Source organism: Procambarus clarkii, chromosome 69 (genome assembly GCF_040958095.1).
Source record: "Procambarus clarkii isolate CNS0578487 chromosome 69, FALCON_Pclarkii_2.0, whole genome shotgun sequence".
Lineage (NCBI taxonomy): Eukaryota > Metazoa > Arthropoda > Malacostraca > Decapoda > Cambaridae > Procambarus > Procambarus clarkii.
Window position 1 is genome coordinate 12367679 of NC_091218.1, and position 23530 is coordinate 12391208.

The window sequence follows — 23530 nt, forward strand, 5'->3', positions numbered from 1 at the left end:
AGTTACCTTCCCAAGGGAACAGTTACCTTCCCAAGGGAACAGTTACCTTCCCAAGGGAACAGTTACCTTCCCAAGGGAACAGTTACCTTCCCAAGGGAACAGTTACCTTCCCAAGGGAACAGTTACCTTCCCAAGGGAACAGTTACCTTCCCAAGGGAACAGTTACCTTCCCAAGGGAACAGTTACCTTCCCAAGGGAACAGTTACCTTCCCAAGGGAACAGTTACCTTCCCAAGGGAACAGTTACCTTCCCAAGGGAACAGTTACCTTCCCAAGGGAACAGTTAACTTCCCAAGGGAACAGTTAACTTCCCAAGGGAACAGTTAACTTCCCAAGGGAACAGTTAACTTCCCAAGGGAACAGTTAACTTCCCAAGGGAACAGTTAACTTCCCAAGGGAACAGTTAACTTCCCAAGGGAACAGTTAACTTCCCAAGGGAACAGTTAACTTCCCAAGGGAACAGTTAACTTCCCAAGGGAACAGTTAACTTCCCAAGGGAACAGTTAACTTCCCAAGGGAACAGTTAACTTCCCAAGGGAACAGTTAACTTCCCAAGGGAACAGTTAACTTCCCAAGGGAACAGTTACCTTCCCCAGGGAACAGTTAACTTCCCCAGGGGACAGTTCACTTCCCCAGGGAACAGTTAAGTTCCCTAGGGAACAGTTAAGTTCCCTAGGGAACAGTTAAGTTCCCTAGGGAACAGTTAATCAGCTTCCGAAGGGTACAGTCAGGTTTCAGAATGTAGAGTTAGGTTGCCGAGGGTAGAGAGGGCTTCTGGGGGTACAGTTGTGTGTAGAGCTTCACTGTGTGTAGAGCTTCACTGTGTGTAGAGCTTCGCGTGTCACAGTGCAGGACTCTTGTGTCTCAGAGAGCTGAGAGCTTTGTCAACACTGATGGTAAACTGACCTGATTGTCTCCCTGCGCGAGCACAGCCACGCAGACTTTCTCTGACCGGCCTCTACGGTCGTAATACGGGGTATTGACACGCTTCGTCTCACGCTGTACCCCAACCTAACCTAACTCTTCTACGTATAGAAAACGGAGTACTTGTGAGCCGTTGCTTTTTATAATGCCTCGTATTTTGTACGTTTGGAGCATAGCGTATACATAGGTGAGGATTGAGATATTAATATTTTCTTGTGAGCTGAATCTGTGAGATATTTGATCAACCAGGCTGTGGTTCATGCGTCAAGCTGCGAGCGCTACGTCTAGCAGACTGGTTGACTAGATGATCAATTAGGAGGCCTGGTCGGTGTCCGGGCCGTAGGGAGATTGATCCCCGGAACCAACAGCTAGCCATCAGGTGACGTGTGAAATTTCAAAGGTGTCCAGGGACACACCTGTGCCAGGGACACACCTGTGCCAGGGACACACCTGTGCCAGGCACACACCTGTGCCAGGGACACACCTGTGCCAGGGACACACCTGTGCCAGGGACACAGGTGTCGCCGGGCTCAGATGGTCTGACTACAGGTGTTGAAGACTTAACATGGTCTAGCTACAGGTGTTGAGGGCTTAACATGGTCTGACTACAGGTGTTGAAGACTTAACACGGTCTGGGTGCAGGTGTTGAGGACTTAACATGGTCTGACTACAGGTGTTGAGGACTTAACATGGTCTGACTACAGGTGTTGAGGGCTTAACACGGTCTGACTACAGGTGTTGAGGACTTAACACGGTCTGGGTGCCTCCGTCCGCCAATATGTGGGCTGAGGATGAAGAACACATTGTATACATATATAAATAATGTCTAGTATGTATATATGAATAATGTATAGTGTGAGTGTATGCGCTGCAGAACAGTCATGAATAATGGAAGATCTATACACACATATTCTGGCCCAACTTGTATGACATTTTTGAACAGCGAGAAATTGATAAAATAAATAAAATACAAAATTTTATCAGAACTTGATAAAAACAGTTATGAAATAATAGGGAGGAGAGGGGGGTGGGGGGGGGTGATGGTGGTAGAAGTCAACTACATTAGTAGATAGTAGGAATCAACTACTCCAGCAGGTAGTAGAAGTCAACTACTCCAGTAGATAGTAGAAGTCAACTACTCCAGTAGATAGAAGTCAACTACTCCAGCAGGTAGTAGAAGTCAACTACTCCAGGAGGTAGTAGAAGTCAACTACTCCAGGAGGTAGTGGAAGTCAACTACACCAGCAGGTAGTAGAAGTCGACTACACCAGCAGGTAGTAGAAGTCAACTACTCCAGCAGGTAGTAGAAGTCAACTACACCAGCAGGCAGTAGAAGTCAACTACTCCAGGAGGCAGTAGAAGTCAACTACTCCAGGAGGCAGTAGAAGTCAACTACAGGAGGCAGTAGAAGTCAACTACAGGAGGCAGTAGAAGTCAATTACTCCAGGAGGTAGTAGAAGTCAACTACTCCAGGAGGTAGTAGAAGTCAACTACTCCAGGAGGTAGTAGAAGTCAACTACTCCAGGAGGTAGTAGAAGTCAACTACTCCAGGAGGTAGTAGAAGTCAACTACTCCAGGAGGTAGTAGAAGTCAACTACTCCAGGAGGTAGTAGAAGTCAACTACTCCAGGAGGTAGTAGAAGTCAACTACTCCAGGAGGTAGTAAAAGTCAACTACTCCAGGAGGTAGTAGAAGTCAACTACTCCAGGAGGTAGTAGAAGTCGACTACTCCAGCAGGTAGTAGAAGTCAACTGCTCCAGCAGGTAGTAGAAGTCAACTGCTCCAGCAGGTAGAAGTCAACTACTCCAGCAGGTAGTAGAAGTTAACTGCTCCAGCAGGTAGTAGAAGTCAACTACTCCAGGAGGTAGTAGAAGTCAACTGCTCCAGCAGGTAGTAGAAGTCAACTGCTCCAGCAGGTAGAAGTCAACTACTCCAGGAGGTAGTAGAAGTCAACTACTCCAGGAGGTAGTAGAAGTCAACTACTCCAGGAGGTAGTAGAAGTCAACTACTCCAGGAGGTAGTAGAAGTCAACTACTCCAGCTGGTAGTAGAAGTCAACTACACCAGCAGGTAGTAGAAGTCAACTGCTCCAGCAGGTAGTAGAAGTCAACTACTCCAGCTGGTAGTAGAAGTCAACTACTCCAGGAGGTAGTAGAAGTCGACTACACCAGGAGGTAGAAGTCAACTACTCCAGGAGGTAGTAGAAGTCAACTACACCAGGAGGTAGAAGTCAACTACTCCAGCAGGTAGTAGAAGTCAACTACTCCAGGAGGTAGAAGTCAACTACTCCAGCAGGTAGTAGAAGTCAACTACAGGAGGTAGAAGTCAACTACTCCAGGAGGTAGTAGAAGTCGACTACACCAGGAGGTAGTAGAAGTCAACTACTCCAGGAGGTAGAAGTCAACTACTCCAGGAGGTAGAAGTAAACTACTCCAGCAGGTAGTAGAAGTCAACTACTCCAGGAGGTAGAAGTCTACTACACCAGCAGGTAGTAGAAGTCTACTACACCAGCAGGTAGTAGAAGTCAACTACTCCAGCAGGTAGTAGAAGTCAACTACTCCAGCAGGTAGTAGAAGTCAACTACTCCAGGAGGTAGTAGAAGTCAACTACACCAGCAGGTAGTAGAAGTCAACTACACCAGCAGGTAGTAGAAGTCAACTACACCAGCAGGTAGAAGTCAACTACACCAGCAGGTAGTAGAAGTCAACTACTCCAGGAGGTAGTAGAAGTCAACTACTCCAGCTGGTAGTAGAAGTCAACTACACCAGCAGGTAGTAGAAGTCAACTACTCCAGGAGGTAGTAGAAGTCAACTACTCTAGCTGGTAGTAGAAGTCAACTACTCCAGCAGGTAGTAGAAGTCAACTACATCAGCAGGTAGTAGAAGTCAACTACTCCAGCAGGTAGTAGAAGTCGACTACACCAGCAGGTAGTAGAAGTCAACTACTCCAGCAGGTAGTAGAAGTCAACTACACCAGCAGGTAGTAGAAGTCAACTACATCAGCAGGTAGTAGAAGTCAACTACATCAGCAGGTAGTAGAAGTCAACTACATCAGCAGGTAGTAGAAGTCAACTACATCAGCAGGTAGTAGAAGTCGACTACTCCAGGAGGTAGTAGAAGTCGACTACACCAGCAGGTAGTAGAAGTCAACTACTCCAGCAGGTAGTAGAAGTCAACTACATCAGCAGGTAGTAGAAGTCAACTACACCAGCAGGTAGTAGAAGTAAACTACACCAGCAGGTAGTAAAAGTCAACTACACCAGCAGGTAGTACAAGTCAACTACACCAGCAGGTAGTAGAAGTCAACTACACCAGCAGGTAGTAGAAGTCAACTACACCAGCAGGTAGTAGAAGTCAACTGCTCCAGTAGGTAGTAGAAGTCAACTGCTCCAGCAGGTAGTAGAAGTCAACTACTCCAGGAGGTAGAAGTCAACTACACCAGCAGGTAGTAGAAGTCAACTACACCAGCAGGTAGTAGAAGTCAACTGCTCCAGCAGGTAGTAGAAGTCAACTACTCCAGCAGGTAGTAGAAGTCAACTACTCCAGGAGGTAGAAGTCTACTACTCCAGCAGGTAGTAGAAGTCAACTACTCCAGGAGGTAGTAGAAGTCAACTGCTCCAGCAGGTAGTAGAAGTCAACTACTCCAGGAGGTAGTAGAAGTCAACTGCTCCAGCAGGTAGTAGAAGTCAACTACTCCAGGAGGTAGTAGAAGTCAACTACTCCAGGAGGTAGTAGAAGTCAACTACTCCAGGAGGTAGTAGAAGTCAACTACTCCAGGAGGTAGTAGAAGTCAACTACTCCAGGAGGTAGTAGAAGTCAACTACTCCAGGAGGTAGTAGAAGTCAACTACTCCAGGAGGTAGTAGAAGTCAACTACTCCAGGAGGTAGTAGAAGTCAACTACTCCAGGAGGTAGTAGAAGTCAACTACTCCAGGAGGTAGTAGAAGTCAACTACTCCAGGAGGTAGTAGAAGTCAACTACTCCAGGAGGTAGTAGAAGTCAACTACTCCAGGAGGTAGTAGAAGTCAACTACTCCAGGAGGTAGTAGAAGTCAACTACTCCAGGAGGTAGTAGAAGTCAACTACTCCAGGAGGTAGTAGAAGTCAACTACTCCAGGAGGTAGTAGAAGTCAACTACTCCAGGAGGTAGTAGAAGTCAACTACTCCAGGAGGTAGTAGTAGTCAACTACTCCAGGAGGTAGTAGAAGTCAACTACTCCAGGAGGTAGTAGAAGTCAACTACTCCAGGAGGTAGTAGAAGTCAACTACTCCAGGAGGTAGTAGAAGTCAACTACTCCAGGAGGTAGTAGAAGTCAACTACTCCAGGAGGTAGTAGAAGTCAACTACTCCAGGAGGTAGTAGAAGTCAACTACTCCAGGAGGTAGTAGAAGTCAACTACTCCCGGAGGTAGTAGAAGTCAACTACTCCAGGAGGTAGTAGAAGTCAACTACTCCCGGAGGTAGTAGAAGTCAACTACTCCCGGAGGTAGTAGAAGTCAACTACTCCCGGAGGTAGTAGAAGTCAACTACTCCCGGAGGTAGTAGAAGTCAACTACTCCAGGAGGTAGTAGAAGTCAACTACTCCCGGAGGTAGTAGAAGTCAACTACTCCCGGAGGTAGTAGAAGTCAACTACTCCCGGAGGTAGTAGAAGTCAACTACTCCCGGAGGTAGTAGAAGTCAACTACTCCCGGAGGTAGTAGAAGTCAACTACTCCCGGAGGTAGTAGAAGTCAACTACTCCCGGAGGTAGTAGAAGTCAACTACTCCCGGAGGTAGTAGAAGTCAACTACTCCCGGAGGTAGTAGAAGTCAACTACTCCCGGAGGTAGTAGAAGTCAACTACTCCCGGAGGTAGTAGAAGTCAACTACTCCCGGAGGTAGTAGAAGTCAACTACTCCCGGAGGTAGTAGAAGTCAACTACTCCCGGAGGTAGTAGAAGTCAACTACTCCCGGAGGTAGTAGAAGTCAACTACTCCCGGAGGTAGTAGAAGTCAACTACTCCCGGAGGTAGTAGAAGTCAACTACTCCCGGAGGTAGTAGAAGTCAACTACTCCCGGAGGTAGTAGAAGTCAACTACTCCCGGAGGTAGTAGAAGTCAACTACTCCCGGAGGTAGTAGAAGTCAACTACTCCCGGAGGTAGTAGAAGTCAACTACTCCCGGAGGTAGTAGAAGTCAACTACTCCCGGAGGTAGTAGAAGTCAACTACTCCAGGAGGTAGTAGAAGTCAACTACTCCAGGAGGTAGTAGAAGTCAACTACTCCAGGAGGTAGTAGAAGTCAACTACTCCAGGAGGTAGTAGAAGTCAACTACTCCAGGAGGTAGTAGAAGTCAACTACTCCAGGAGGTAGTAGAAGTCAACTACTCCAGGAGGTAGTAGAAGTCAACTACTCCAGGAGGTAGTAGAAGTCAACTACTCCAGGAGGTAGTAGAAGTCAACTACTCCAGGAGGTAGTAGAAGTCAACTACTCCAGGAGGTAGTAGAAGTCAACTACTCCAGGAGGTAGTAGAAGTCAACTACTCCAGGAGGTAGTAGAAGTCAACTACTCCAGGAGGTAGTAGAAGTCAACTACTCCAGGAGGTAGTAGAAGTCAACTACTCCAGGAGGTAGTAGAAGTCAACTACTCCAGGAGGTAGTAGAAGTCAACTACTCCAGGAGGTAGTAGAAGTCAACTACTCCAGGAGGTAGTAGAAGTCAACTACTCCAGGAGGTAGTAGAAGTCGACTACTCCAGGAGGTAGTAGAAGTCGACTACTCCAGGAGGTAGTAGAAGTCGACTACTCCAGGAGGTAGTAGAAGTCGACTACTCCAGGAGGTAGTAGAAGTCGACTACTCCAGGAGGTAGTAGAAGTCGACTACTCCAGGAGGTAGTAGAAGTCGACTACTCCAGGAGGTAGTAGAAGTCGACTACTCCAGGAGGTAGTAGAAGTCGACTACTCCAGGAGGTAGTAGAAGTCGACTACTCCAGGAGGTAGTAGAAGTCAACTACTCCAGGAGGTAGTAGAAGTCAACTACTCCAGGAGGTAGTAGAAGTCAACTACTCCAGGAGGTAGTAGAAGTCAACTACTCCAGGAGGTAGTAGAAGTCAACTACTCCAGGAGGTAGTAGAAGTCAACTACTCCAGGAGGTAGTAGAAGTCAACTACTCCAGGAGGTAGTAGAAGTCAACTACTCCAGGAGGTAGTAGAAGTCAACTACTCCAGGAGGTAGTAGAAGTCAACTACTCCAGGAGGTAGTAGAAGTCAACTACTCCAGGAGGTAGTAGAAGTCAACTACTCCAGGAGGTAGTAGAAGTCAACTACTCCAGGAGGTAGTAGAAGTCAACTACTCCAGGAGGTAGTAGAAGTCAACTACTCCAGGAGGTAGTAGAAGTCAACTACTCCAGGAGGTAGTAGAAGTCAACTACTCCAGGAGGTAGTTGAAGTCAACTACTCCAGGAGGTAGTTGAAGTCAACTACTCCAGGAGGTAGTTGAAGTCAACTACAGGAGGTAGTTGAAGTCAACTACTCCAGGAGGTAGTTGAAGTCAACTACTCCAGGAGGTAGTTGAAGTCAACTACTCCAGGAGGTAGTTGAAGTCAACTACTCCAGGAGGTAGTTGAAGTCAACTAATCCAGCAGGTAGTTGAAGTCAACTACTCCAGCAGGTAGTAGAAGTCAACTACTCCAGCAGGTAGTAGAAGTCAACTACTCCAGCAGGTAGTAGAAGTCAACTACTCCAGCAGGTAGTAGAAGTCAACTACTCCAGCAGGTAGTAGAAGTCAACTACTCCAGCAGGTAGTAGAAGTCAACTACTCCAGCAGGTAGTAGAAGTCAACTACACCAGCAGGTAGTAGAAGTCAACTACACCAGCAGGTAGTAGAAGTCAACTACACCAGCAGGCAGTAGAAGTCAACTACACCAGGAGGCAGTAGAAGTCAACTACACCAGGAGGCAGTAGAAGTCAACTACTCCAGGAGGCAGTAGAAGTCAATTAAACTATGAGGTTGCGGATCTTGTCTCGAATAGAACACAGTAGAAGCCAACAGTAGTGTGTGTATTTTGTCCATTGACAGTATCATGGGTCAGTATTTGTCCATTGACAGTATCATGGGTCAGTATTTGTCCATTGACAGTATCATGGGTCAGTATTTTGTCCATTGACAGTATCATGGGTCAGTATTTTGTCCATTGACAGTAGCATGGGTCAGTATTTTGTCCATTGACAGTAGTATGGGTCAGTATTTGTCCATTGACAGTATCATGGGTCAGTATTTGTCCATTGACAGTATCATGGGTCAGTATTTTGTCCATTGACAGTATCATTGGTCAGTATTTTGTCCATTGACAGTATCATGGGTCAGTATTTTGTCCATTGACAGTATCATGGGTCAGTATTTTGTCCATTGACAGTATCATGGGTCAGTATTTGTCCATTGACAGTATCATGGGTCAGTATTTGTCCATTGACAGTATCATGGGTCAGTATTTGTCCATTGACAGTATCATGGGTCAGTATTTTGTCCATTGACAGTATCATTGGTCAGTATTTTGTCCATTGACAGTATCATGGGTCAGTATTTTGTCCATTGACAGTATCATGGGTCAGTATTTTGTCCATTGACAGTATCATGGGTCAGTATTTGTCCATTGACAGTATCATGGGTCAGTATTTGTCCATTGACAGTATCATGGGTCAGTATTTTGTCCATTGACAGTATCATGGGTCAGTATTTTGTCCATTGACAGTAGCATGGGTCAGTATTTTGTCCATTGACAGTAGTATGGGTCAGTATTTGTCCATTGACAGAATCATGGGTCAGTATTTGTCCATTGACAGTATCATGGGTCAGTATTTTGTCCATTGACAGTATCATGGGTCAGTATTTGTCCATTGACAGTATCATGTGTCAGTATTTTGTCCATTGACAGTAGCATGGGTCAGTATTTGTCCATTGACAGTATCATGGGTCAGTATTTGTCCATTGACAGTATCATGTGTCAGTATTTTGTTCATTGACAGTATCATGGGTCAGTATTTGTCCATTGACAGTATCATGGGTCAGTATTTTGTCCATTGACAGTAGCATGGGTCAGTATTTTGTCCATTGACAGTATCATGGGTCAGTATTTGTCCATTGACAGTAGCATGGGTCAGTATTTTGTCCATTGACAGTATCATGGGTCAGTATTTTGTCCATTGACAGTAGCATGGGTCAGTATTTGTCCATACCGACAATGATTCGATCCCATACTTTTTAATTGACTTTTTAAAGGTATATTGACGTGTTTGCATGTCTTGCAATACAGTCTGACCCGCACTTAACTCGGCAGGGGCGAGTGGTCTCATTAAAAATAGATTATTATTACTAAAAATAATAAAACTCATTAAAAACTGCTCTACGGGCACCACCAGTGAGGAGACTCTATATCGCCGCCTCTATATATGGCTCTTTTTTAAAATTATAATATCACTCAGCCCACCTCAGCCCAGGGAGCCGGTCGGCCGAACGGACAGCACGCTGGACTTGTGATCCTGTGGTCCTGGGATCGAACCCAGGACCACAGGATCCTCGACCAGGCCTCCACCCCCAGGAAGCAGCCCGTGACAGCTGACTAACACCCAGGTACCTATTTTACTGCTAGGTAACAGGGGGCATAGGGTGAAAGAAACTCTGCCCATTGTTTCTCGCCGGCACCTGGGATCGAACCCGGGACCACAGGATCACAAGTCCAGTGTGCTGTCCGCTCGGCCGACCGGCTCTCCGCTCGGCCGACCGGCTCCCTGTCCCCGGGGTAGGGATAAGTGTCGGATATAGACGTTCCTACCAAATAATTCTTGTGTACGTATATATCATAATTTTTATCTTGTTCAGTTCCCAAAACCTTGCCAATACTCACCACTAAAAGATAGGGAAAACCTGCACAATAGTTTATTGTTAACATAATACATTAATTTCTGTTCGCAAGCCGAGATATTAAACTTGATCCTGTTGGAATTAGGCCCCATATTTAATATATGTATCTGCATATATCAGGAAATGAGTCTTATAGACAACCACCTACAAAATTCTCAGGGGAATTGACAGGGTGGACAAAGACAAACTCTTCAGCACGGGTGGGACACAGGTGGAGACTTGTACCTGTACCCAGATGAGCCACAGAGACGTTAGAAAGAATTTTTTCAGTGTCAGAGTAGTTAATAAATGGAATGCATTAGGCAGTGATGTGGTGGAGGCTGACTCCATACACAGTTTCAAGTGTAGATATGATAGAGCCCAGTAGGCTCAGGAATCTGTACACCAGTTGATTGACAGTTGAGAGGCGGGACCAAAGAGCCAAAGCTCAACCCCCGCAAGCACAATTAGGTGAGTACACACAAAACCAAGATCGTTCGATGAAAATATATATTTATGCAATTTAGCTATTAATGGCAAATATAATTTCGTTTATAGTACCAGCTAAAATATTAGTTTTCGGTAGAAATTGTGAATGTAACTTATCCCTCTTGCATCTAGGTTAACAAGTCTTACATGGATATAACTCTCCAGATCATCTGATCTTATTACATAATATGCTGAAGGCAATATAATATTCTGGAGACATTTCGTATGAACGTTTGGAATCTAGAGATAGTTGATTATATAATCTGTTTCCAAAAGCACTTGGTTCATTTTTGGGAGAAAGATATCCGTATTCGAACCACTTGAAGCATAAATGACGTTTGAAGCCATTGTTGGACTATAAATGGATAAAGTAAAAATACAAAACCACACACACACACACACACACACACACACACACACACACACACACACACACACACACACACACACACACAGTAGGCTGTGTATGGAGTCAGCCTCCACCACATCACTTCCTAATACATTCCATTTGTCAACCACTCTGACATTAAAAAAAATCTTTCTAATATATCTGTGGAATGCATTAGGAAGCAATGTGGTGGAGGCTGACTCCATACACAGTTTCAAGTGTAGATATGATAGAGCCCAGTAGGCTCAGGAACCTGTACACCAGTTGATTGACGGTTGAGAGGCGGGACCAAAGAGCCAGAGCTCAACCCCCACAAGCACAAATAGGTGAATACATAGTGCATAACAACATTACATACCTGGTGTAGAACAACATTACATACCTGGTGTATAACAGCATTACATACCTGGTGTAGAACAACATTACATACCTGGTGTAGAACAACATTACATACCTGGTGTATAACAACATTACATACCTGGTGTATAACAACATTACATACCTGGTGTATAACAACATTACATACCTGGTGTAGAACAACATTACATACCTGGTGTAGAACAACATTACATACCTGGTGTATAACAACATTACATACCTGGTGTATAACAACATTACATACCTGGTGTAGAACAACATTACATACCTGGTGTAGAACAACATTACATTCCTGGTGTAGAACAACATTACATACCTGGTGTATAACAACATTACATACCTGGTGTAGAACAACATTACATACCTGGTGTAGAACATCACTACATACCTGGTGTATAACATAAGAGCCACAACATTGTGGATACCATTGTCACATAGAGCATAACATTTGCTAACATTTTACATATAACATAACACTTTTTACATAACATTGTTACATATAACATTTTTCACAACATTTTTTACATAAGTAGAACATCATTTTTAACATAGGATGATACATTTTCCAACATAAATGACAAGTTATGGGATACATTCTAGCATAAATTACTGATTACGGGGAATACATCTTGCTTGCCAACACCTCTCATTTTTTTTATCCCATATATGATATATAGAGTAAATGTCACGTATTGTAGCAACTGCAACCGGGTCCTCCTCATTATCCTCATCATCCTCGTCATCATAGATTACAGCTTGAGGAATATTGAGATCTTACGCCAAGGATTGTGTAGGGATGTGAAAGTTTGTTTTTTGAAAAGTGAATTTTTTGGATTTTTGGATGTTTTCAAACAAAATTAATTTCCTTATCCTTATTTCTGTCGTGATATTCTAATTATTACATCCGTTGACTTTAACTGAAAGTCTGGATGGGTCTCCTGAGGAAGACTTGCTTGGTTAGCATGTTAGGTGCAGTAAGCAGCTCATTCCTCACTCTGGGACCATATAAGAACAATTCACTAGGCGCGAGCACACGCCGAGACATCATAAGTTTGAAATCCCCTTCACTTAGGACGTTGACCTTCGTCATTCGCTGGAGCGAATCTACCCAGTAGGTCCTGGGCTCTCACGACGAAATTTATGTGTGGTGCTATGAAATCGGCTCTAATTCTCGGAGGCAGTCTCAATTTAACAGTGTAGCAGAACATATATGTAAATCAAAAAATGTGTGGGGGTGTAATGAAAAGACAGTCTTCAACATACCACAGTTTATTCAACAAAGTACTAACTATTACAATCACAAAACACACATCAATGACGTTACTCGAAATCCTTCCTGTGACACTTTCACTGACAGCTAGACACCGGCCCTGTGGGCTTGAACTAACTTGAACATACTGGGTGAACACAGAGGAACCAATCAAGCAAGCAAGACATACTAATCAATAATCACAATGCAACATCAACAAGGTAGGTTAGTAGACACGCCTCCAATAATCTCTTATCAGTTCCCTATGCTTCTTGCAGCCCACTCCTGCAATGGCGTTTGCAATGCAATCAAACTAGTAGACTATCAATGACACGACAATGACTAATGGGATTACCGGCAACTCCAGCAATCCTCCTCAATTAAATTCTTACGTTAACACTCCGTCCCTCGGACGAATCAACAATTAATAACTAATTGATTATCGTTAATATCAAAGTAACATTTACGTTAACTTAATCTTGTCTCCCACAGTTAAATCAAACTTTACAACTGTCATTAGTAACTCGGAATTACACAAGCACTCTACCCGTTGAGCATTCAGTGAGTAATCCCCATTAATCCCTGTACTTCCAGACACCTGATTAATCCCAGTACGAGTTACGTTATCGGTTACTATCGCCCTACGATAGTTTAAGTGCTAAGAGAACGGCAATCACCCTTGACTACCCTCGAGCAATTAATTACTACCCCGAAGATCAATGATTAATTAATCCAAATACGTCACCTTTCACACTGGCTCAGCAATTAACATTAATGGTAAGAATTCCATCTCGGCCTTCCATACCTCGACAAATTCAGGTGATTAATACACGATCCCATGAACTGATAATTAATCACCACGTCTACGTTATTTTACAATGACGTTATTCTCTCAAGAGTCAATAAGATTATCTGTCCACTGATAGATTAATAACCGACGTTACGTTAATGAAACAATGTTCGTGTGAGTCGATCAACCCTGATCGAAGTTAATTACTCTGACTTCCTGGAACCCGTTAATTACCTGCTCACTGACCAATAATTTCAACAGACCAGATTAAGAAATGTAAGATTCAGCCCTCCTGGAATTCTACAACTCTTGCCAGGCTTGCTACAACCCGTCCTCTTAAAAATAACGTCACTTTTCGCTCGTATGCGCGCTATGGCCAAATTTGTACGTAATTTGAAATGAAATCGGCTCAGGAAAGTGACGTACTGTTCCGTTTTCTGTTTGAGTCGTCCGGCTTACTTGGAAAGGTTAGGAGAGGAAACTTTCCTTTAACGTTTTTCATAACGTTTGAAACTTTATGAGAATTTCCTGCCCACCTAACCTACCAGAGGACCCTTAACTTACTGTTGTTGAAAAAAAATCCCAAATTTATTTTCATTTTCAAATTACATCCATATTCGGCCATACGGGCAAACGGCCAAAAGCGACGTTCTTTTTAAGAGGACAGGTTGAGTCTTTCCTCGTAGGTCATACCTCTCAGCCCGGGTACTAGTCTGGAGGCAAACTTTTGAATCTTTTCCAGTTTAGTCTGATGCTTGACTAGATATGGACTCCATTCTGAGGCTGCATACTCCAGGATTGGTCTGACATAGGTGGTATACAAAATTCTGATTGATTCCATACACAAGTTTATGTCGACACTGACGCCTTGGTGTGAATGACTTGGCTACTATATCATGCCAGCTATGTACTCTTACTTACTATGAAGAAATGTAGCGTATATCGCTTTCATAAATTTGAGATAGGTGTTAGAGGACGGGTTGTTGTTGAGAATTGTTTATGTTTAAAATATATATGTGTGTGTTGCTGGCTTGGAGATTTCAACGCGCATTTTGTCATGATCTTGGGTCCGGGGCTTGGAGATATTGACACAAGTGTCTGACTAAACTAGCGAGACACTTGTTGGTCTAAACTGTTTCATCTCCATTGGTTAAGGGGCTATTAGTTAGGTTTCATAAAAGTTGTTCTAGTGCAATGAATGGGAGATAGAAGATGATTTCATTCATTCCTATGTTCAATAAACGATCTTTGGCTCTTCACTATAAATATTAGGCCTACATAAACAATATGGGGGGGGGGCACTAACAGCCTCACAAATTAATTAGGCTCTACTAAAAGTATTTGAACAAATAAGCTATTCTATAGTTAGACGGAGAGTAACGTAATTGACTTATAATAAGGTAATAAGGGTATATTAATGGGCCTTCTGCATATTGCCTCTGTCAAAGTGTACCTTTGAGCATGATTGAAGGGTACAAGTGGATAAATGGGTATAAAAGGGGCATCAATTAGGGTATTAATTAGACAGGTAAGACATTGGTAAATGCAGGCGATGAGTCACAATAACGTGGCTGAAGTATGTTGACCAGACCACACACTAGAAATTGAAGGGACGACGACGTTTCGGTCCGAAACAATCGATCACAATCGACTTGAGAATGATCCAGGACGGACCGAAACGTCGTCGTCCCTTCAACTTCTAGTGTGTGGTCTGGTCAACACTGGTAACTACCAGTGTGTACATTGTGCTGTTTCCTTGCTCTTTATGTATAGGCCTTCTGAAGTTTATTTCATTTCATTGTGGCAGTTAATGATCTATCTTCTTGAGGTTATCTTGAGGTGATTTCGGGGCTTTAGTGTCCCCGCGGCCCGGTTCTCGACCAGGCCTCCACCCCTCGGAAGCAGCCCGTGACAGCTGACTAACACCTAGGTACCAAATTTTACTACTAGGTAACAGGGGCATAGGGTGAAAGAAACTTTGCCCATTGTTTCTCGCCGGCGCCCGGAATCGAACCCGGGACCACAGGATCACAATTCCAGTGTGCTGTCCGCTCGGTCCGACCGGCTCCGGCTCCCCGGTAACACGGTACAATGATTGGGTCAACTTGGGTGTAAATAAATAGCAAATATCGTATGGCCCCAAAAGGCCTTCTGCAGCCTCATTCTTATGCAATCTTTTAACTAGAAATAATCAATCTTGGAAAATGGGAAAAATTATGAAAAATGGGATTAATTCATTGAAAATGGGATTAATTCATTGAAAAGGGGGGACTAATTCATTGAAAATGGGACTAATTCATTGAAAACGGAACTAATTCATTGAAAAATGGGACTAATTTATTGAGAATGGGACTAATTCATTCATTGAAAATGGGACTAATTCATTCATTGAAAATGGGACTAATTCATTCATTGAAAATGGGACTAATTCATTCATTGAAAATGGGACTAATTCATTCATTGAAAATGGGACTAATTAATTTATTGAAAATGGGACTAATTAATTCATTGAAAATGGGACTAATTAATTCATTGAAAATGGGACTAATAATTCTAACTCATTGAAAATGGGACTAATTCATTGAAAATGGGATTAAATATGTAATTATGGACAACAGACTTATTGAGGGAAGATGAAGACTGGCTGGCTGATGACGTCATTAAACATTAAAGACGCACGGAGCAACCGTGCGTCGCCAAGGTAACTAAATTTAGGGATGACAGGAGGGTCGAGGGGGCCGTTTAATCGCCACTTAAAAATATCACGACACTATGACTGTACGTCGCTTAGATTCACACACAGTTTTACTACGACTGAAATTGACAACGGTTCAACTATGGGTCGCTGTTTCACGAAAACTTTTAACGTCACTATTGACATGAGTCGCTGTGTTTCACGACACTAGGACTGTGCGTCACTGTTCCATGGGCGACAGTGACGACACTAGGACCGTGCGTCACTGTTCCATGGGCGACAGTGACGACACTAGGACCGTGCGTCACTGTTCCATGGGAGACAGTGACGACACTAGGACCGTGCGTCACTGTTCCATGGGCGACAGTGACGACACTAGGACCGTGCGTCACTGTTCCATGCGGGACAGTGACGACACTAGGACCGTGCGTCACTGTTCCATGGGGAACAGTGACGACACTAGGACCGTGCGTCACTGTTCCATGGGGGACAGTGACGACACTAGGACCGTGCGTCACTGTTCCATGGGGGACAGTGACGACACTAGGACCGTGCGTCACTGTTCCATGGGAGACAGTGACGACACTAGGACCGTGCGTCACTGTTCCATGGGCGACAGTGACGACACTAGGACCGTGCGTCACTGTTCCATGGGGGACAGTGACGACACTAGGACCGTGCGTCACTGTTCCATGGGCGACAGTGACGACACTAGGACCGTGCGTCACTGTTCCATGGGCGACAGTGACGACACTAGGACCGTGCGTCACTGTTCCATGGGAGACAGTGACGACACTAGGACCGTGCGTCACTGTTCCATGGGGAACAGTGACGACACTAGGACCGTGCGTCACTGTTCCATGGGGAACAGTGACGACACTAGGACCGTGCGTCACTGTTCCATGGGCGACAGTGACGACACTAGGACCGTGCGTCACTGTTCCATGGGGGACAGTGACGACACTAGGACCGTGCGTCACTGTTCCATGGGCGACAGTGACGACACTAGGACCGTGCGTCACTGTTCCATGGGGGACAGTGACGACACTAGGACCGTGCGTCACTGTTCCATGGGGGACAGTGACGACACTAGGACCGTGCGTCACTGTTCCATGGGGGACAGTGACGACACTAGGACCGTGCGTCACTGTTCCATGGGCGACAGTGACGACACTAGGACCGTGCGTCACTGTTCCATGGGGGACAGTGACGACACTAGGACCGTGCGTCACTGTTCCATGGGAGACAGTGACGACACTAGGACCGTGCGTCACTGTTCCATGGGGAACAGTGACGACACTAGGACCGTGCGTCAAGGAAAAACAGAACACGACTGTAGTGGCTTTTCCCACTACTTTGTGTGTATTTACTATTTGCGTCTGCAGAATCGAGCTATTTTAGCTCTTGGACCCCGCCTTTCTAACCAATATATTTTTCCTCTATTATGTCTACTTCATATCTTACACACGAGCATACACACACACACACACACACACACACACACACACACACACACACACACACACATACAGGGTTGATAAAGACAGGCTATTTAACACAAGGGGCACACGCACTAGGGGACACAGGTGGAAACTGAGTGCCCAAATGAGCCACAGAGATATTAGAAAGAACTTTTTTAGTGTCAGAGTGGTTGACAAATGGAATGCATTAGGAAGCAATGTGGTGGAGGCTGATTCCAAACACAGTTTCAAGTGTAGATATGATAGAGCCCAATAGGCTCAGGAACCTGTACACCTGTTGATTGATGGTTGAGAGGCGGGACCAAAGAGCCAGAGCTCAACCCCCGCAAGCACAACTAGGTGAGTACAACTAGGTGAGTACACACACACACACACACACACACACACACATCCCCAGGAAGCAGCCCATAGCAGCTGTCCAGCTCCCAGGTTCCTCTTTACTGCTAGGTGAACCGGAGCACCAGGATAAAAGAAACTCTGCCCGATTGTTTCTGCTTCTACTGGGGATCGAACCCGGGCCCTTGGGCCTACGACCCCAGAGTGCTGTCCACTCAGCCGGATGCCACGCATGTGAGTGTGTGTGTTCGCGTGTGTTAGAGAGAAATATATGTAGTAGACTTAATTGAGGAAAAAATAGATCAGTTATAAAGGAGGGTCCAAGAGGTAACAGCTCGATTTTGCAGGCATATAGTAAATGCATACTTGAGAGGCAGGTGGAAGTTAATGAAACAGAACTAACATGAGTAAGTAATTACCTAACAGACAGGAGTCAGAGAGTGACAGTGAGGGTATACAAAACAGGGTAGAGAAAATACAGGGTACAAAACACAATCAAATCTGCTCATTGTAGGAAAGGAGCATTTAAAGGGTTTGGGAATAATGATATCTGACGACCTAACGTTTAGGGAGCATAACCAAGCAAGTATTGCGTCAGCCAGAAAAATGATAGGATGGATTGCGAGAACTTTCAAGTCCAGGGATCCCATCACAATGGTTGTACTCTTCAAGTCACTTGTGTTGTCTCGTCTTGAGTACTGCTCAGTACTCACTTCCCCCTTCAGAGCAGGAGAGATTGCTGAAATAGAGAGAATACAGAGAACATATACGGCACGCATAGACGCGATAAAGCACCTAAACTATTGGGATCGTCTCAAAGCTCTCCAAATGTACTCACTAGAAAGCAGACGAGAGAGATACCAAATAATATACACCTGGAAGATACTGGAGGGCCAGGTCCCAAATCTACACAGTAAAATAACAATGTACTGGAGTGAACGATATGGAAGAAAATGCAGAATAGAACCAGTGAAGAGCAGAGGTGCCATAGGCACAATCAGAGAACACTGTATAAACATCAGAGGTCCACGATTGTTCAACATCCTCCCAGCGAGCATAAGAAATATTGCCGGAACAACCGTGGACATCAAGAGAAACTAGATAGTTTTCTTCAAGAAGTGCCGGAGCAACCGGGCTGTGGTGGGTATGTGGGCCTGCGGGCCGCTCCAAGCAACAGCCTGGTGGACCAAACTCTCACAAGTCAAGCCTGGCCTCGGGCCGGGCTTGGGGAGTAGAAGAACTCCCAGAACCCCGTCCAGGTACAGTCCAGTAGGGACGAGAAGTGGGACTGACAGAGTAACAAGCGGGGTGCCTAAAGGCTTGATGCCGAGACCCATACTATTCCTCATTTATGTGAATGGCTTAATACAGTTGATTCTTCTTTTTTGATGTTTGCAAATGATTCAAAACTAATGAGGAGGGTTGAGACAGATGAGGATTGTAAGATTCTCAAAGATGAATTAAACAAGCTGTACAGTTGGTCCGAGAAATGGCTGCTAGAGATCAACACCAGCAAGTGTAAGGTGATGAAAATGGGATCAGGAGCCAAGAGACGGAAAAACCACCACACGATGATGGCAAACTACCTCCCTATAACGACTATTGAAAAGGACCTGCGAGTGGATAACACCAAACCTCACTCCAGAGACTCATAAAAATAGAATAAAATCAGCCACATACTTTACACTAGCTAAAATTCAAAACATCTTTCAGACACTTGAATAAGAAGACTTTATGATGACTGTACCGCCTGTGTAAGGCCAGTCTTAGGGTACACCGCCTGTGTAAGGCCAGTCTTAGGGTACACCGCCTGTGTAAGGCCAGTCTTAGAGTACACCGCCTGTGTAAGGCCAGTCTTAGAGTACACCGCCTGTGTAAGGCCAGTCTTAGAGTACACCGCCTGTGTAAGACCAGTCTTGGAGTACACCGCCTGTGTGAGGCCAGTCTTAGAGTACACCGCCTGTGTAAGACCAGTCTTGGAGTACACCGCCTGTGTGAGGCCAGTCTTAGAGTACACCGCCTGTGTAAGACCAGTCTTACAGTACACCGCCTGTGTAAGGCCAGTCTTAGAGTACACCGCCTGTGTGAGGCCAGTCTTAGAGTACACCGCCTGTGTGAGGCCAGTCTTAGAGTACACCGCCTGTGTAAGACCAGTCTTACAGTACACCGCCTGTGTAAGGCCAGTCTTAGAGTACACCGCCTGTGTAAGGCCAGTCTTAGAGTACACCGCCTGTGTAAGACCAGTCTTGGAGTACACCGCCTGTGTGAGGCCAGTCTTAGAGTACACCGCCTGTGTAAGACCAGTCTTAGAGTACACCGCCTGTGTAAGACCAGTCTTACAGTACACCGCCTGTGTAAGACCAGTCTTAGAGTACACCGCCTGTGTAAGACCAGTCTTACAGTACACCGCCTGTGTAAGGCCAGTCTTACAGTACACCGCCTGTGTAAGACCAGTCTTAGAGTACACCGCCTGTGTAAGACCAGTCTTACAGTACACCGCCTGTGTAAGGCCAGTCTTAGAGCACACCGCCTGTGTAAAGCCAGTCTTAGAGTACACCGCCTCGTTGTGGAGTACCATCTTAACAAACCCACAGAGAAGCTCGAAAAAAGTTCACAAATTTACGACAACAGAGCTACAAGAGATGAGGTATGAAGAGAGACTGAAGAAACTAAACCTGACAATGCCAGAAAGGATGAGAGAAAGAGGAGACATGATATAGATATATAGAATATTTAAAGGTATTGACAGTAGAAAAAGATGAATTGTTTACAATGAATACTATTGTGAACCCCCATATAGCCTCATGACTGCTGCAAGTTCCTCTCCTTCACGAGTTATTCCTCACTCGAGTCAACAGATCAATATAAGATACTTAGCACAGCTTACAGAGTAAACTACCGTTTATGACACGGAAGAGGCATTGTTGGAAGTATTAGTGCGTCACTGAGCAACTTTGGAGGAACAGGAAAGAATAACGACAGTTTGTAATCGATGATATCATCGTAAGCCAATCAGGAAAGAGCAAGGATGTGACGTGTCGTGTGCTAAGGTTCTGCTATTGGTGGAGCTCGCCACTTGTCAGTGTGGGGTCGACGAGGACGCACGCAATTAGCCGTCACTTAAGAGGAAAGCACATTTCCAGCGTGTTGGGTGAAGAAGCGACTGGGACAAGTGCCGTCAACAAGGAGAGAGCGATTGTGGCGTTAGTCTCGACTTGTGAAGCAGAAAGCGCGGTGTGAAGCCAGAGAGGAAGATCGTACCCTCCTAGTCCACTGTGATGAAGCTAGAAGAGGTTTTTTATCCTCGGGGAGGACCTGGTGAGTGGTGAGGACAGTCTGGTGACTGTGTGTTGGCCCTCACACTCCAGTCGCAGTGACAAGTCGACAGTGACGCTCGATATAAGAATTTTTGGTCGATCTGGAAGGGGTAAACCCCAGGCGCCATCTTGACGTTTAGGAGACAAGAGCGTCGTCCCTCCAGTAATTTGACGGTAAATGCCTTTGATTGACATAGTTTTACTTGTGCAGTGACGTTAAGTGCCCAGTGATCTTATATTGATGCTTAGATACACAAGTTAGTCATGCATATAGTGATTATGAAAGGATATTAAAGAATTAAGATGAAATATGATGACGGAGGCGAGAGCGACACATGTTCACTCGATGGTGGCTGGTGTTCAACTGCCAGTGAGTGACTGCAGGAGGAGATTGTAGGTGTGGACTCGCCCGGGGCGGGGGAGTACGCCTCACAGTACACAAGGAGCGGGTGCCGTAGAGTGAGTCATATTTTAATTATTTCCTAGTTGTTATAGAGGGAGATTATTTTTGTTAAACTTGCAGGTTCTTGTATTTCAGCTGTGAAGAGCTCGAATTCCTCTGAGGACCAGCTGGTTGGTGGCTCAACAGTTGATAATTCGTCAAGGGAGAAGTTTAATTTTTTACAATGATCATTAATCCTCAGTTGACCCACAGGGAGCGTTGGGCGTCTTTGTTAACTCGTGTGAGGAGTTGATTGTATGGGTACACGTGACGCAGTGAATGAGTGTTTACACGCGTTGACTGATATACACGTTAAGCCCCAGGGTTGATGAGGCCTGTGTCACCTGTGACCAGCCAGGTTGTTGATGAAGACAACGGTATATACTGTCATCTACTCTTCTATGGAAATAAACCTTCAATTCACCAGGGTTCTAGGAGACTCGAATCGGGGACCCCACGTGTGTGAGGCCGAAGCTCTATCCACCGAGCTATTGAGTAGTCGTAATAAGGAAAGTTTCCAGAAGCAGCATCATGTGGCCAAACGAGTATTTTGGGAAACAACGGACCTGCGTGGGGTTAGGGGTTCGAGTCTCCCAGAACCCAGGTGAGTAGAAGAGAAGGTAAGCCTGGTGAGGCAAAGTGTGACGTACACACACTCCACGGAAGAATAATAATTGTTGAAGCAGTGACCCTTAACATTATACCATACTCTTAAATAATTGGTTGTATAAGAGTTTATAAGAGTTATGAATGTTGGTGATAACCAGTTATTATAACAATCAGGAGTTTGTTATATTAGAGAGTTCATTACATTGATGTGATGTTAATATGGACATACCATAATAGCCTAAGCTGCTGAATAACTACATTTTGAAGACTAAGTTACGTGCTACAAGTTGAGGACCCGTCCAAGGCATCAAGGCAGACATAAATGTTTGTTAGACAAGTTTGTTTACTCATGTTCCTGTGAGGTCTCTAGCCGAGAGAGAGCTGATAGCCTCTGACGGCACACAAATAACAAAGGGAGATAATAAGAGGAAGTGTAAGAGAGGACACTAGAGTCATGTGGGTGAAGAGCACGTCACCGGCTGGCCACTTTAGGGCTGTGAACACTACACAACAGGTCAACTGCTGAGCCTGAGTCCCCATTTGGGTGACATTATAGTCCTCCACAACTTGATGAGTCTGGGTAGTTCCTCCGACATAGTGAGGTGTCGGAGGCAGCAGCAGCAGCAGCAGGAGAGGCTGTTACCTGCTTGATGGGGTTCTGGGAGTTCTTCTACTGCCCAAGCCCGGCCCGAGGCCAGGCTTGACTTGTGAGAGTTTGGTCCACCAGGCTGTTGCTTGGAGCGGCCCGCAGGCCCACATATACCTGGTTGATGGGGTTCTGGGAGTTCTTCTACTGCCCAAGCCCGGCCCGAGGCCAGGCTTGACTTGTGAGAGTTTGGTCCACCAGGCTGTTGCTTGGAGCGGCCCGCAGGCCCACATATACCTGGTTGATGGGGTTCTGGGAGTTCTTCTACTGCCCAAGCCCGGCCCGAGGCCAGGCTTGACTTGTGAGAGTTTGGTCCACCAGGCTGTTGCTTGGAGCGGCCCGCAGGCCCACATATACCTGGTTGATGGGGTTCTGGGAGTTCTTCTACTGCCCAAGCCCGGCCCGAGGCCAGGCTTGACTTGTGAGAGTTTGGTCCACCAGGCTGTTGCTTGGAGTGGCCCGCAGGCCCACATACCCACCACAGCCCGGTTGCTCCGGCACTTCTTGAAGAAAACAATCTAGTTTCCTCTTGAAGATGTCCACGGTTGTTCCGGCAATATTTCTTATGCTCGCTGGTAGGACGTTGAACAACCGTGGACCTCTGATGTTTATACAGTGTTCTCTGATTGTGCCTATGGCACCTCTGCTCTTCACTGGTTCTATTCTGCATTTTCTTCCATATCGTTCACTCCAGTATGTTGTTATTTTACTGTGTAGATTTGGTACTTGGCCCTCCAGTATTTTCCACGTATATATTTTTTTATATATCGTCTTCTTTCTAGTGAGTACATTTGGAGAGCTTTGAGACGATCCCAATAATTTAGGTGCTTTATCTCGTCTATGCGTGCCGTATATGTTCTCTGTATTCCCTCTATTTCAGCAATCTCTCCTGCTCTGAAGGGCGAAGTGAGTACTGAGCAGTAC

The 23530-nt window shown here is 45.3% G+C and overlaps 1 protein-coding gene across 5 annotated transcripts in view; it reads left to right on the forward strand.

Moving 5' to 3' along the window:
- The window catches only part of LOC123772234 (uncharacterized), a 325414-nt gene that overhangs the window by 99457 nt on the left and 202427 nt on the right, over positions 1–23530 (forward strand). The window lies entirely within an intron of this gene.